At 41.4% G+C, this 15,422-nt stretch overlaps 1 non-coding gene across 1 annotated transcript; it reads right to left on the reverse strand.

Annotated features, from left to right (window-relative positions):
- Positions 1-5,276: 5,276 nt before the first annotated feature.
- Positions 5,277-5,383, reverse strand: LOC129682820 (U6 spliceosomal RNA). Its single transcript, XR_008721056.1, has one exon. It is a non-coding gene; the product is annotated as a U6 spliceosomal RNA (small nuclear RNA).
- Positions 5,384-15,422: the final 10,039 nt, after the last annotated feature.

A 15,422-nucleotide genomic window follows, 5' to 3' on the forward strand; every position in this document is an offset into this window, starting at 1 on the left:
GGAAAGGACAAAAAAATATCCTGAGGAGGTAGCCCACATCCAGAAGACAAATTACTATATATTTAGTTATATATGGATATTAATTGTTAAGTCAATGACAAGCAAGCTACAATTCATAGAAACCATGGAGACATGTATAGGGTAAGAGACTGAGGGTGAGGATAGACAGATCTCCTTAGAAAATGAAAATAGATTAGTTATGGACAGATGGGAGGCTGGAATGGAAGGATAAAGTGGAGAAGGGAGAGGGAGACAAGGGAGGGAATATGGAAACAGACAGCTAAAATTAAGAGCCATTTGAGGAGTAATATGGAAACCTAATGTAATAGAATCTTCCTAAAATATGTACATATATGAAGGTGTTCTAAATGAAATCACCAAATAGTGGGGGAGACAGAGTCCCCACTGGTTATCTCTTGTCACCAAACAAAGCTTCCAGTACCAGGATTGGGTGACATCTAATTTAGTTGTTTGCCAAAGGTTTGAAATCCTTAAACAACCAAAGCTTTTGCCAATACTCTATATAGGCTGCTCTCCACAAACTGACAGCAAGGCCACAGGGATGAAGACAACGCCTAGATCACTCACCGACTATGACAAAGCACAGCTAGTGGCTACCTAGCGCCTTCACCCTTACTTTCTAGCATTTTTTTTCTATGATTTTTTTGTGTAGCCTTGGTTGTCCTAGACTCGCTTTGTAGACCATGCTGACCTCAAACTCATAGAGATTCACCTGCTTCTGCCTCCCTGAGTGCTGGGATTACAGGTGTGCCCACAGCGTGGGGCTACTTGTTGGCATTTTTGCTGCAGGAAGATACTCTGCATGCTACCAAGAGAGAAATGTAAACACCAACCCAAACAAATCCTTGATCTACAATGGTGTCCTGCCCGGAAAATTACGCTAGGGCAATGGTGGCACAAAGCTTATGGGAGTAAATAATCAATATTGAATTTGACTTAAGGTCCACTCCACAAGCCTGAACCCATACCTGACACTTTTTGGGGTGATCAAGAACCCAAGACTAGTCAACTAATGGGCCTAGGGTAAAAACCAAATACTACCCTCCTCCTCCTCCTCCTCCTCCTCCTCCTCCTCCTTCTTCAATAGTACTATTATAAAACAAAACAAAATAAAACTGACTCTTCATGATATTCTGTTATATTCATAGATCAGCCATCATCAGAGAAGTTTCCTCCGGCAACAGACAGGAACAAATGCAGAGTTCTACAGTCAAACATTAAACAGAGTGAGAGTCCTTGAAACTCTCAGCCCTAACTGGGATATCTCCATCAAATCCCTCCTGTCTGGTCTCAGGGAACCTCACAGAAGAGGAGGCAGAAAGACTGTGAGAGCCAGAGGTCACAGCTGATACCTAGGAAACAAAACCTTGTAAGTTAATATGGTCAAAGCTCGTATGAACTCACAGGAACTAAGGCAGCATGCACAAGGACTGGTTGGGTTTGCTCCATATTCTCTGCATATATATTATGGCCTCCAGTTCAGTGTTTTTATGAAGTGCAGGGAGTGTGAACAAGTGGCTCCCTCACTCTTGTGCTTCTACTTGAGCACATTTTCTTCTGTTTGTTTTGCCGATTCTGATGTGTAACTTTTATTTTTATCACATTATATCATGTTTGTTATATATTATATATTTTATTATTATCCCTTACAAGTCTATTTGTTTTCTAATGAGAGATAGAAAGGAAGGTGGATTCAGTTGGAAAGGAATGTGGTGAGGAACTGGGCAGAGCAGAGGAGGAGGAAACCATCATCTGGATATATTATGTGAGGGAAAACAACTTTTTTTTTTAAAAAGGAAATTGTTACATGGTTTTTCTCATTGTGTTTCTTTGCTGGGGATGTAGAGGTCTCTGGAGTGATGGTTTTAGAACATGCCGGTGAGTTTGGTGAGAAAGGCACAGTGATTTACAGGTACTCTGTGATGATTAGATGATAATTTTAGAGGTTATTGGGGTAAACCATATGCATTATATAGGTTTGTCACTTTTATCTGTTTGAATATGTCTGTTTTTATTACTTTCTGATGACTGTCTCACTGTGCTAAATATTAAACCAGCTCCTTTTTATTTAGTCATTATTTTAAGGAGTTATGAGCTTCATTGTGCCAACTTTTTAATTTAATTGATTAAAAGCAAAACTCATTTTCTTAATCACAGTTTGCCTGGAACCATGCAGCTCAATGAACAGTGAGAGAAAATATGAAACACATAGTGCTCTGAACTTAAAAAAAAAGTTTTGAACAATGCAACAAGTGTAAAATTATACCCCAATAAATGGTGTTAATTAAGTGATGGGGATATATTTTAAATAAATTAACCAATGAAAGGGAATATCTTATTTAAAAAAATAATTGCTCATTTTTACCTTTATTCTTAGTTTGGAGAATTTATACATGATCTCAAAGAATAATATATGACCAGCAGGACCATTAGTGAGACCCAAAACATAGAGTGATCACTGTCTGCTAAATTTTGGGTCCAGTGCTGTGGAGGAGGGAGGGAGGGCACCGAGGGAGGGAGAGAAGGACCGAGAGAGAGTTTACACCACCTACAAGGTGCAACCCACACTGTTATCTTGGTTAGGCATGGGTGTAGACATTCACACATTTGATTCTGTGGCTGTGAAACAAGTGTACATTATGTTTGATCTCCTTGATGTAGTGTTTTTCATACATGTGATTAACACGAGCTGTAAGGAATGTCATACTTTATTAGAAATTTTGTTTTTGTGTTTGAGACAGGACCTCAGTATGTAGTCCTGGCTTGCTTGGAATTCAAGGTGTAGACCAGGCTGGCCTTGAGGTTCTAGAGATCCATCTGCCTCTGCCTCAAGTGCTTGGATTAAAGGCGTGCAGCCAGCCCCTCTTAGAATTATTATATAATAAGTAATGTTCCTTGGCTTAAAACCCACAAGTATTCTTTAACACCTATCTGCTCAGCCCAGAAAGTTACAGAGACAAAGAGGCTGCGGCTCAGCACCTTTCAAAGTACCAAGTAGGTCCTGGCAGAAGGAGAGCAGCCACAGATGTCCGTGTCACAGCCCACGGGTCAACAAAGTGCTCCACGTTCATAGCCTGTGTGGTGTGCAGTTTGTGAGAAGAGGTGCGGACCTAAGGGGAAGGCCTTGAGAAGGGACGGAGCCTGGAAATCAGCATTGAGCTAGATGAACAGGGCACAGGGCACTCATTTGATACTGGGGCAGAAAGTCTACACAGCACAGATGCCAGGGAGAATATACGGAATTTTGGCTTTAAATGTGCTGACATTCCATATGCAATTTTTAACTCTTGGAAAACAAGCAAAATCGAGTTTCAGATTTGGAAGACTGACAACGCACTTCACACCTGAGCACCCAGAATCCCTTCCAGACAAGATCCCCTGCCGGGTCTGAAAGCCGCGTATTTGAACACCATCTACTTTGCTGAACATACTCTCTTCTCATGGACCAACGTTTTGCTTAACTTTCCTGAATTCACTGTAGTGAAAAGAAAACAGAGGTGTTCCTCTCACAGTCCACATGGTTGACATGCTTTTATCTGGAATTAACAACACACAGTGAGAGCCGTTTGCTCTCCTTTAGAGCCATCTTCTAGGGCTATGGGCAAAGCTGAGACCCTCTTGTTTTCTTATCAGATGCAAAGCTGAAGACCACATCAAGGATATCTGTACCGGATGTTCTCACAGAGGAGCACACGCACACGCGCGCGCGCACACACACACACACACACACACACACACACACACACACACACACACACACACACACACACACACACACACACACACACACACACACACAGAGTGAACTTACATGTATTTCTCACAGGGACAAAAGCAAATGGTGTGGATGGACTTTTCTTTCTTCTATATTATGTGGCATTTTTATGCCTTTATATGCTGGGCGTGGTGGCACATGCCTTCATCCCAGGACTCAGGGAGGCAGAGGCCTCTGTGAGTTCAAGGCCAGCCTGGTTTATAAAGTGAGTTCAGGACAGCCAAGGCTACACAGAGAAAACCAAAAACCAAATACCAAAAAATCACCCACCCCCAAATCCCAAAAACAATATTTGCATTTATGTTATTTCTTTTGCTCTGGAGAACAGGGAGGAACTCATGCCTTTAGATACTGTTAAGTATTACCTGTGGCGTGCTTCCAGACTGACAAGCTCAGAATCATCTACAATGGTTTGAAAAGGATCCACTTTCCTAGTTCCAGTTCTGCTGAAGACCCACTGCCTCAGGGACCCTGGAAGCAGGTCTAGGCATACACAGTTGGTAAGCATCTAGGAGATCTGTGCTGCAGCTTTGAGTGGCAGAATCATTGATGTAGGCCTTTCCAGGTGCTTTGTTCCAGAATTAGGCACTTAGGAAACGGAGACTCACAAGTATGTATTTGACCCGATCCACTAAGCTAAAAAACACAAAACCAGACAGACTAATAAACAACAAAAGCCTATGAGATGGCTCAGTGGGTAATGACACTTGCTACAATCTGATGACCTGGGTTCAGTCTCAGGAACCCACATAGTGGAAGGAGAGAACCTATGCCAACAAGCTACCCTCTGACCTCTGCCTGTCTGCCATGTCATGGCACATGCATTATCCCCAATGCAGCAAACATAAAACAAAATAAATTGTCTGCTGTATTCCTTTAGGTCACTGTGGAAGAGGACCCACATTGGCACAGTCTGAAGTCTGAAGCAGGTTTAACCAAGCAAGACCCTTATAGCGTTTGTTTCTTCTCAGCACATTTCAATTTGTCTTAAAAGAAAAGTTTCTATTCCTTTCTGATTTATTCCTTTCAAGACTATGTTTGCTCATAGAGTTTTCATGTGGTGTTTTGGTATTTATGACAGGCATGAAAGCCTTTGAAAATTATGAAAAATTCCCTTCAAATGCCATAAACAGTCTCTTGTCTCACCAACAAGTCTAGTGCTAACTTTCATTCTACCTTTGGTTTAATTAAATCAATTAATTAATCTTAATCCTTTCTTTTTAAAGACAGGTTCTCTCTACCCAGTTGTGGCTGTCCTGGAACTCCTTATGTAGACCAGGCTGACCTCAGACACACAGAGATCTTTCTGCTTCTGCCTCTTGAGTACTGAGATTAAAGGTGAGCATCACCATACCTGACTTAAATTTTCTATATTCTTGAGCGCTTTTTTTTTTGACTAGTTATGAACCACCATAGATACACAGCAATGTTCGCTACATAAAAAGCACGATTATTGATATGACTTCCTGCCATTAAGCTTAAAACTGTGGAACACTTCACGAATTTGCATGTCATCCTTGGACAGAGGCCATGCGAATCTTCTCCATGTCATTCCAATGTTAGACTATGTGCTGCCGAGGTGACCATAGGACTTTTTACGTGGAACATGAAGTGGAACATGAGTGTGCCCCTTCTCACCCACCTGGATTTTAGTCACAGATTTACTTGTTTCATTTCATGTTTATGAGTGCTTGCCTGCGTGTGTGTGCACCACGTGCTTGTCTGGTGTCTGGGATCAGAAGAGGGCCCCGGCTTCCCTGGAACTGGAGTTACAAATGGTTTGGATACACCATGTGATGCTTGCTGCATTCAGTGCTCTTACTGAACCATGCCTTCACTTTTGATTTTAAAGTCCTCCTGATTTGTCCATAGGATCCCTGTATCTTTAGACAGCATTTTGATTCCCACCGTCAGAGGGCTGATGGTGATCTTTGTTCTTAGCCTCTGTCTGTCCGAGACAAGCATAACAAGTGAGTGGTGTGTAGATGAACACGGAAGGACATTTCCCAGTATCACTGATGTAAGGATGTGAAGCTAGGGGAGGATTCAGGAGCAAAATCCCATTCTCAGCATCTCTTCTTTTTGAATTGTATCCATCAGAGCTCATCTGAAAAGCAAAAGAACTTGAGTATGATGAGGCGCCGTGATTACTATATTAATGTAGCATTATGTCATGATAATCCTTAGTAGAGGAATCTACATAAATGTGGGAGAAATCTAAAAGGAAGAAGAGAAGGAGCAGATTTAAAAACCACTCCCTGGGGCTGGCAAGACAACTCAGCAGATTAAGGCACCTGCAACCAAGCTTAATGACCTGAGTTAAATTTCTGGGAGCCACACGTAGAAGGGAAGGACCAACTCTAGCCAATCGTCATCTGAACTATATGCACATGAACAATAAAATGAATAGATGTAATTGAAAGAATAAAACCAAAACAAAAAATCACTAACTGGCTTTTCTGACATCCTGATCTGAGAAAATTCAGAGTTTAAGGAAGCTCCAGGAAGCCAACAGATGAAGATGCTGAGGACTACTATGGGGCAGAGCTGCTGAAGACAATGGATGCAGGTGGCAAATCAGGGCAGTTGCTGTTCAGAAGCCCCAGAACATGAGATGGCAAGTGGGTTACCGGGTGAGGGTGGGAGGGCAAAGGCAAGCTGGAATCTACAGACACCTGTACCCGTCTTTTTTTATTTTTCTTTCCCCATCTATGCCCCATGCCAGTTGTCGGAGTCTAGGCTGTGTCTTCATCTCCACTTTCAAAAAGCTTCATGCAAATTCCACTTTTCATCAACTTTGACCTGGATCCAGAAGCAAAAGGAAATTCTGGGAAGGTTCTTCTGGGTTAGCCAAGTTGATAAGTCATCAATATAAAACTTTGACAACCATTATCTGTTTAATGCATATATATTTATTTTGCCTGATGCTTTGTGTTTTGTTTCTTTTTACAGTAATGCCTAAGAGGTTTTTAACTTGCTTGAGAACAGGCAGAAACCTACAGACTCCCACTTTCTGTATGGGCTTTATATACCATTTATAGCCCATAAATGCATTTTTTTCCCCAGCTGAATAGAATAAGGTTCTGCAAAACAGGCTCTTTTTTAAAATGATTTATTTATTTATTATTTATACAGTTTTCTGCTTGCAGGCAAGAAGAGAGTACCAGATCTCATTATAGATGGCTATGAGCCATTGCTGGAATTGAACTCAGGACCTTTGCCTCCACAAAATAGGTTCTTTAAAAGCTGGATGGCAGCTGGGTGGTATTGATATATGCCAGCATTTGGGAAGCAGAGGTTGGTGGATGTCTGAATTTGAGGCCAGCCTGGTCTACAGAGTGAGTACCAGGGCAACCAGAGCTGCACAGAGAAACCATATCTCAAAATAAAACAACTATTTAAAAACCCACAAACCCCCAAAAGAAACAAACAAAACAAAATAAACAATAAAAGATGGCATCTTTCAGGACACTGGGAACCATGTCTTCATGGCTCCTTTCACCTCTTTGAACCTTACTGGCCACATCTCATACAGGAGTCTCTTGATAGCAGCACCCTTTGGGTCCAAGCAGGAAATCATCTGTTTATTAGTCTTTGCTTCATAACAAACCATTCCAAAATGTAGAGGTTTTGAAAACTTCTCTCTCTCCTGATTCCATCAGTTGGAAAGTATTTCTTGGGCTAGTTTCATCCAGGTTCACTCATGAGGCTGAGTTAGATGGAGAGAGAGCAGTCCAAGATGGTGCCAGGCATGTCTGTTGATTGGTACCTACCTCCTGCTTTGCTTTCATGTGCCTTCTGATAGGAGACTAGACTGCCTTCTCTGTGTGGAGCTCCATAGGGAAGCATCTCCAAACACCATACTTACAGTAATAAAAACCTTATAAGGTTTAGCTTCGGAGCTATAACAATATTCTGCACATTCTTTTGGTCAATGCTCTGTTAGATGGCAAGACCAGATTCCAGATGAGGGAAAACTTCTTATGGGAGAAGAGGCCAAATGCTGCATCCATGTCCTTCAAAGTACAGTAACAGTTTAAAAATAAGATTACCTTTCAGGGACTGGCCAAATAGCACTTATGACATAACGACCTGAACTAGATCTTTGATTCCACAGTAGATGGAAAGAACGTACCTCAAGAGATTTGCCCTCTAACCTCTACATGCATGCCCTGGCATATGTGTACTTCTGCCCCATTTCACCTTCCCCCCCACTAAATAAATACATTAAAATTGAATTTTCAGTTAGTTTTTTTTTTTAGTAGGACTCTCCGGCTTCCCCCTTCACAGGTTATTCCCTTACATCAGTGAGTCATACATGGCGCTAATTCTGTCCCTATCTCCCCCTTGGTGATGACAAGACATTTTTGTTTATACACCTGGCTACTAGCACCTACTGTCCTTCCATTTATAGGGCAGCCCCCCCCCCAATGGGAATCTGGTGCCGCATCTTGAGGTGAAGTAGCCCTGCTTTATATGGAATGTAATTTTAGCTGGTTGCCTGGGGGCTTGGTCAAGAATATTTCACAGACTGAAGTTATTTAAAATTTTGAAAGGATCATAAATTTCTTTGGGGATGGAAAGGGACTTCAGGTACAAAACCTGCCTTTCTAGCATTCATTATTTACAAGTGAATCATTTTAGATAGAACACAAACCACTCAGACCCTTCTTTAAGATTCAAATGGAAACAATACTCAGGCTTTTGAGACCCTGCCTATTATTTTTAACTTTCACCTCTCATTGTAGCTTTTGTATCAATCCTAAGAGATGTGTTTGCTTGTGAACATGTTTAAGAATACATGTGACCATGTGCATGCGTGAGCGCGCACACACACACACACACACACATAATGCTTTAGCTATTTTTGTCAGAAGTCTTTGGATGACTTTACTGTGTTGTGTTAAAGAAGTGTGTTTTCATTGGCCAACGCCATGGACTTATTAAATTGGAAATAATTCACATTAAACTGGTGATTTTTCCAGCTGTAGCTTTTATATACAAACTGATCGGACTTGCAAAACCTGCCGTGGATATCTTTCCAAATTGTTCTTAAGAGTAGCTGAAATCTTTAAAGTTTCACCTCTAGGACAAAACAGAGTAAACTAAAAACTAAATAGGATAAACTGGTGAAAACAGAACCCAAAACAAGTCAACACTGCATGCAACAATAGTTAGATTATTGTAGGGCGGAGAAAGCTAAAAGTGTAGAAGGCTAGTTTCCCTGTTGTTTCTAAAACAGAAATTTAAAATCGGGAATGAAATGACAACAGTTGGGCTGTGTAGCTGTACACTCCCACTCAGGCCTAGGTTTGCTGCTGGCTTGGATGGCCACCAAGTCAGCGTCTTCCCCTCTCGCCCTAACATAGCCCATCTGCTCCCTCCTGAAGGTGTGTGATCACAGGTGTCTTATCGAATCTCCTCCCAACTGACAGAGCAGTGAGTGCTAATGACGGGGAAGATGAGCTACATAATTTGAATTCCTAAGTAGAAGGGTATTGCATCAGCTCAGGCCTGAGGACAGAGGAAATTCTTGAAAATTCAAGAATTCATGGTGATCAACAAAATAGTCCCAGATCTCTGCTGAGACCACACCTGCTGCCCAGCGACAAATTAATTCCTCTTTTCAGCTTCAAGGGTAGATGTCAAGAGAGCAATATTTTACTAAGGAGAAATTGCTGGAATCTGTTTGCTTAAGAGAACAATTATTGATAACCCATAATTGCTGCCCAAATTATAAATTTGTTAATAATTCCTTATCTGAAGAACACGTGTTACTTCTATTTCAGAGAAGACTAACAAATAATTATTTTAATAGAAACATATCAGAGAAGAATAGCCCTTAAACTATGAACTGTCATCTCCACAAATTAAACTGGTGATTCTGAAGCAGTGAGCATGTTGTCTGAGTTCTCTACTTTAGGAGTTAACCTTTGACTCTCAAGGGATCTCTCACGTTAGGACAATAGCCACGGACAGTGAAACTGGAGTCTAACCTGTGGTGTCACAGAAATGAGATCTTTTTCTTGAGAGAACTCAGTGTGAAGAGATGTGTTGAGGAGGAGTTAGAGGCGCTCTTTGGGAGAGCTGTGGGAACGCAAGCAGCCCTGCGATGGGCATCAGACAGGCTTTGTCGGCCTTGAAGGAGGTGTTCTGTTTTCTCTTTTTCTCAAGGCTCTTCCTTCTTATGCTCAGAAGTAGGCAAGAGCAGCTTCTGTGACACTAGCCTGTATCTTGAGTTCTTGAAACTGTAAAGCGCTGGTTTTGAAGTAGGACTACAACCGGTTGCCACAACACAGACACTCACTCACTTAAACGGTTCTCACAGGTGGCTGAGACACTCATGTAGAGAGGCCTTGCTTCTAGGTGGACGCAGTGAGCCCAGCAAGTTAAGACGCTTCGGAAGCCCACGTGACATGTGTAGACGTTGTCCTTCTTTTTATGAGGACACTTTAATACATGACAGAAGGAGTGTAGTGGAAGGGTCAAAACTTAGATTTAAGAGGAGAGGTGACATGTTTTTAGATTTTTTTTTTTTAACTTGTAAAGTAAAGACAATCATGCCTAAGCTGCTAAGCTGCAGCATTGTGATAACAATATCTGTTTTGTGGCTTGTTCACTCCTTGGCATAGTATAGTTGAAGTAACTGATAGCTACACTGTTAAAACCATAGCCATTCAAGTGTTGCTTTCTACTTATTTTTTTTATATTTATATCTTAAACAAATGGATTTATTACTGAAGCACAGGTTTTAGAAGATTCAACGTTGAAATTTAAATCCCTGGAAATTCTAGCAGGAGGTTCCAGAGAACCAGAGAGGCATCCTAGCTTTCCAAGATCAAATGACACCACAGTATCGTGGTTTCTGCTGTCATTCTAATCTAAAGAGCATCTTTAGATACTATAAACACTGGCTAAAAACATCTTCCGGGTTATCAATTTTAAACCCAAGTCTAACAAGGGAGTGCTGACTGCGCCAAATAGTACTGAAACAGACGGAATCGCGTCCTATTTTTGTGTTCAGTGCCACCAGGAACACCTTCCTTACAATCTATTCTTCCAAGGTGCTAACTCATTAAATGAACAGCACACATTACCCCCCAGGCACCACATCCTTCAAGATGCTCCCACGTTGCCTGTGTTCTTCATACTCTTCGGGATGGTTTGGGGGCCACAGAAAGCCCAACAACTGTTTCAGAGCATGCCGCCTGGAGTGTCAAAGAATTATGCACAAATAAAAGCCCGGGAGGAATGCGTGAGATGCTCAAGTAAGCATCTTAGAGAATGGATAGGAAAGTAATCAGAAGCTTTAAACCACCCAACAGAATTTGAATTAGAAATGAGTAGGTGGAAAGTGGGTCTGAACACAGATGTAAAGCAAAATACATAAACAGCAGGTTGAAGGCTGAAGACCCACCCAGTGGGGCAGAGCTGTTTGCTGATTCTAAATGAAATATTCTTTTGATGTGCTGTGATTTGGACAGTAAGAATGAGAACACAAGTATATATAAACCAAAAGAATTCTTTAAATAATAGCCTCCTTCCCTCCCTCTCTTCCTTCTTTCTTTCTTTCCAAGGTCTCACTATGTGGACCAGGTTGGCTTTGAACCCAGAGATCCGCTTGCTTCTGTCTTGTGAGTGCTGTGATAAAGGCATATGCCACCATGGCTAGATGTACTTCCCTATTTTTATTTTATCCTGTCCTATGTTGACTACTTTGAATCTGGGATTGAGGGGTGGAATGGGCGCATGGATGTGTCTCTCTGTGTGAGCATTTATTGATGTGTGTGTAAATGTGTTTCTGTGTGTTATAGGTATTTAGCCTTAATTGTAAAATAATATTTCTGAGGTGTTGTCTCGGATATGGTTATTTTTTTTTTAAAAGAACTGCTTATTATCTATATATCTTGCTTGAGTAGAAAAAAAATACATTTATATTTCATTTTAACAGCGAAAGCTGGCCATAAAGACAGCTGGATTCACATCTGAGGAGTAAAATAAGAAACTCTCCTTGAGCTATGTGTTCTAGGAAAGGTTCGTGCAGTTCACTATTGTTGCGTGCATTTTGCTACTGTTTGCTGCCTCTTTAATATATTTCTATTGTGCTGTCACACCAATTTGTTTACATACTTGTTCATTTACTCTGAAACCTAAAATCTCATTTCCAGCTTTCCCAAGAACGTTGGTTTTTTTAGGCTGATACCAACTCTTCTCTGGGTCTTTCAGCCTTATGGAATGGACTGTATCTTCCAGTTCTCAGGTAGCCAGATTCGTTTATCTGGGTGTGCAGAAAGGAGCGGAGGACCAGGCCTGCCCTCGTTTGGAGTTTTGCTGAAAGCAGGGAGCAGAAGTTTCATCTGTGAATGGGTGTGTACATGCATTATACCTATTTATAAGCAGACTGACTTCATCCCTTACAAAGAGGCTTTACAGTTGGTTTCACAGTCACAAGCCGGGCTTCAAGGTCTTCCTGGCACTGCAGCTCTCACCTCTGGTTGTCTTTTTCTCTGACCTCTGCCTATTGATAGTCCCATTAACACACACATACACAGATACACACGAACACATACATGCTCATACTCACTCATACACATACAATCACACTCATACACGCACATACAAATTCATACACACTCTCTCACACACACATACTCACACTATTCATACACATAAAATCATACAATCACACACAAATTCATGCACATTCTCTCTCACACACACTCGTTCATACACACACAATCACACTCATACAATCACACACAAATTCACACATATTCTCTTTCTCTATCGTACACACACACACACACACACACACACACACACTTGACCTCTAAGTGTAACATAGTGTCTAGAATGTCATTACATTTTTTTCATATTTAATGACTTATACATTGTGTACATACTGAAGCACACTTGTGGAAGTCAGAGGACAACTTGTGGGTTGTTTCGTGGGAGCAGTTTCCCTTCTTCTGACATATGGATTCCCAGTATGGAACTGTCATCTTCACGGATTTTCCACGTCCTTCACTCTGCTTCTGTTGTCTAGCTCGTCAGGAGCCCCAGCGAGAGTGGCCACGAACACTCTCCTGCACCTCTTCGGTCCTTACATGTGATGTGTTTGGAAAGACTGTGTTCTTTCCTCCTGAAGATCCTAGAAAAACACAGTCAGGAAAATTGCTTGTATTGATTGCAATTTCCATGGCTCAAAGCCATGATTTCTGTGTGTCTTTATTAAGAAAGAATGCCCAGCAGTAGATGGCCGAGGCAGAACATATGCAGTGGAATTTCCGTAGACTTTTTGTCTCATTTTGCTTTGCTTGGATTTTTTTTCTTGTCATCTAAGTCTTTTGTTTTTTTATTTTAATTTCTGTTTTTGTGGATTTTTTTTTTGTATATGTGTTTCTTTTGTTTTTTGTTTGTTTTTTAAAATAGAGAAAGAAAAAAAGAATGCAAAGTCAGGTGAGGAGGATCTGGGAGGAACTGTGGGAGAGGAAAACACCATCAAAATATATCATGCGGGAAAAAAAAAATTTGTTGTTTTCACAGGGTTCAGAACTCACTCTGTAGACCAGGCTGGCCTTGAACTCAGAGGTCCACCGGCCTCAGTATCCCAAGTGCTGGGGTTAAAGGCGTGTGCAACCATCAAATGGCTGAAAATGCTGTATGTAAAAGGAGTTTCCAGCTGTGGTAGGGTTTGCTGAAGGGCAGAGGCAAGGGGATCAGGAGTTCAATGCCAGCCTGGAATACATGTTTTTTAGCCAGTTGTGGCACACTTGATTAATCCCAGCACTCAGGAGGCAGAGGCAGGTGGACCTCTGTGAGTCCGAGGCCAGCCTGAGCTACACAGTGAGTTCCAGGACACCAAGAGCTATATGGTGAAATCCTGTCTCAATATCACCACTCCCCAGGAAATGTTTTCGAAAAGAAAGAAAGAAAGAAAAAGAAAACCTTGGTTTGACATGAGAATCAAATAATGTCCATAACTTAGTTTGGAGCTTAGGACAGAAACAAGATGACCTGAGACATGTTCAGGTCTCTCCCAAAGGGAATAGACGTGGCTTGAACTCATCATGTGAAAACAAAATAGATACTATTATTTTCAAGTCATTGTGAAGACAGATGGAGTAAGCTTCTAGTTCTAGAAAACTCCTTAGAGTTACCACAAATATTCAAGAGCAGCTCATGAACCATGAGGGTGAGCAAGTTTCACAGGGGCCTTTGGGAGTGACTTTTCCTTCAGGGGCTACCTACCCTCTGCGAGCTGGGACCAAGGTGTTCTGGGAATTCCAAGATGACATCGTGGGTTCTGAAAACACATGATGAGGCAGTGATGATGCCATCCTCACTTTCTGGGTGCCATTTCTGACAAGGAATCTGAGCTTTCTGTCGAGAAGGATGCACATCAGGGCGCACAGAGAATCGTGTTGTGGTGACTTCCGCCCTGGGGCACATGTGCACAGCTTCCTGTTTTGGTCTGATAGTTTCCCCTTGGGCTTTCAGAGATGCAAAACTACCCACACTGAGATAGGTTGCCCATGAAAGGAGCATATGTCTTATTTTTGGAAAGCTTTTTTTTCACATTATCTCTGTCAATTTGTTCTACAAACCCTGTATCCTTTTGTATTTTATATCGTATCTTGACAGTAACTTCACCCACCCTCGAGAGAGAACTACTATTTCTCCCTTTAAGGCTTATATATCTTCTTCTTCTTTTTTTTTTTTTTCATCATTTGTAGGCACTGCCCTTATTACTGTTTTATTTATTTACAACATTAATGGCCTTCTTAATGTCTTAAGATAGATGCTTTAAATTCATTAGATCAACCATTTGAAAATTCTTCTGATGTCTCAAGTTACCTGGTCGGGGTGTGCAAAGAAACCTTCAACATTTGTTCTGCATCCAAGTTGTATACAGTTTAGGTAGAAAACTTCATTTGCACAAACAGCAGTAAAAATACACAGAGGGGAAGGAAGGAGGGTCACACACATTTGCCATATGCTTTGTGGCCATTGAATGCATTCACTCGTGAAGGGCCTGTGTAAGTATTTGTTCAGGCTCTCCCATTGGATTTTATTGTTGAATTATAGGATTTTTCAAATAGCAAGTATGCGTGTGTGTGTGTGTGTGTGTGTGCATGTATGTGTGTGTACATGTCTATATGAGGCATAGTTTTAATCCAGCATCATGGCTGCTCTGGCAAGGGATCACCTCCAAAGACCTAGGTCTGTGTATCTGGCTGGATACAGACATGCCCTTAGTATGCACCCTTAATCCTTCTGGCTGGAATATAGACACAACACATCATTATTCACTCTGGCTGGAATTTAGTACACACTTTTAATCCCAAACAATGTGGTCTAACTGAGTGGCGGACAAAGTGACAAATAAGAGAAAGATTTGACAGAGTGAGTCAGAGATAGTATACACTTAACTCTCACAAGAACAGACAGGAAAAAAGAAGCTACTTAAGAGCAGTGCAGAGAAAGAGCCGGCGAGTTTGTGGAGACATTACAGTAGAGTTTGGGCCTAACAGTACAGTTTGGCACAGTTCTGTGCAATTCAGTTGAGTGTAGATGAGTTCCTGGAGTTGAGAGACAGTTTTGTTTTTTCAAGCAGAGCAATTCA

The sequence above is a fragment of the Psammomys obesus genome, unplaced genomic scaffold (genome assembly GCF_907164565.1).
Source record: "Psammomys obesus unplaced genomic scaffold, mPsaObe1.curated_primary_1811, whole genome shotgun sequence".
Classification (NCBI taxonomy): Eukaryota; Metazoa; Chordata; class Mammalia; order Rodentia; family Muridae; genus Psammomys; species Psammomys obesus.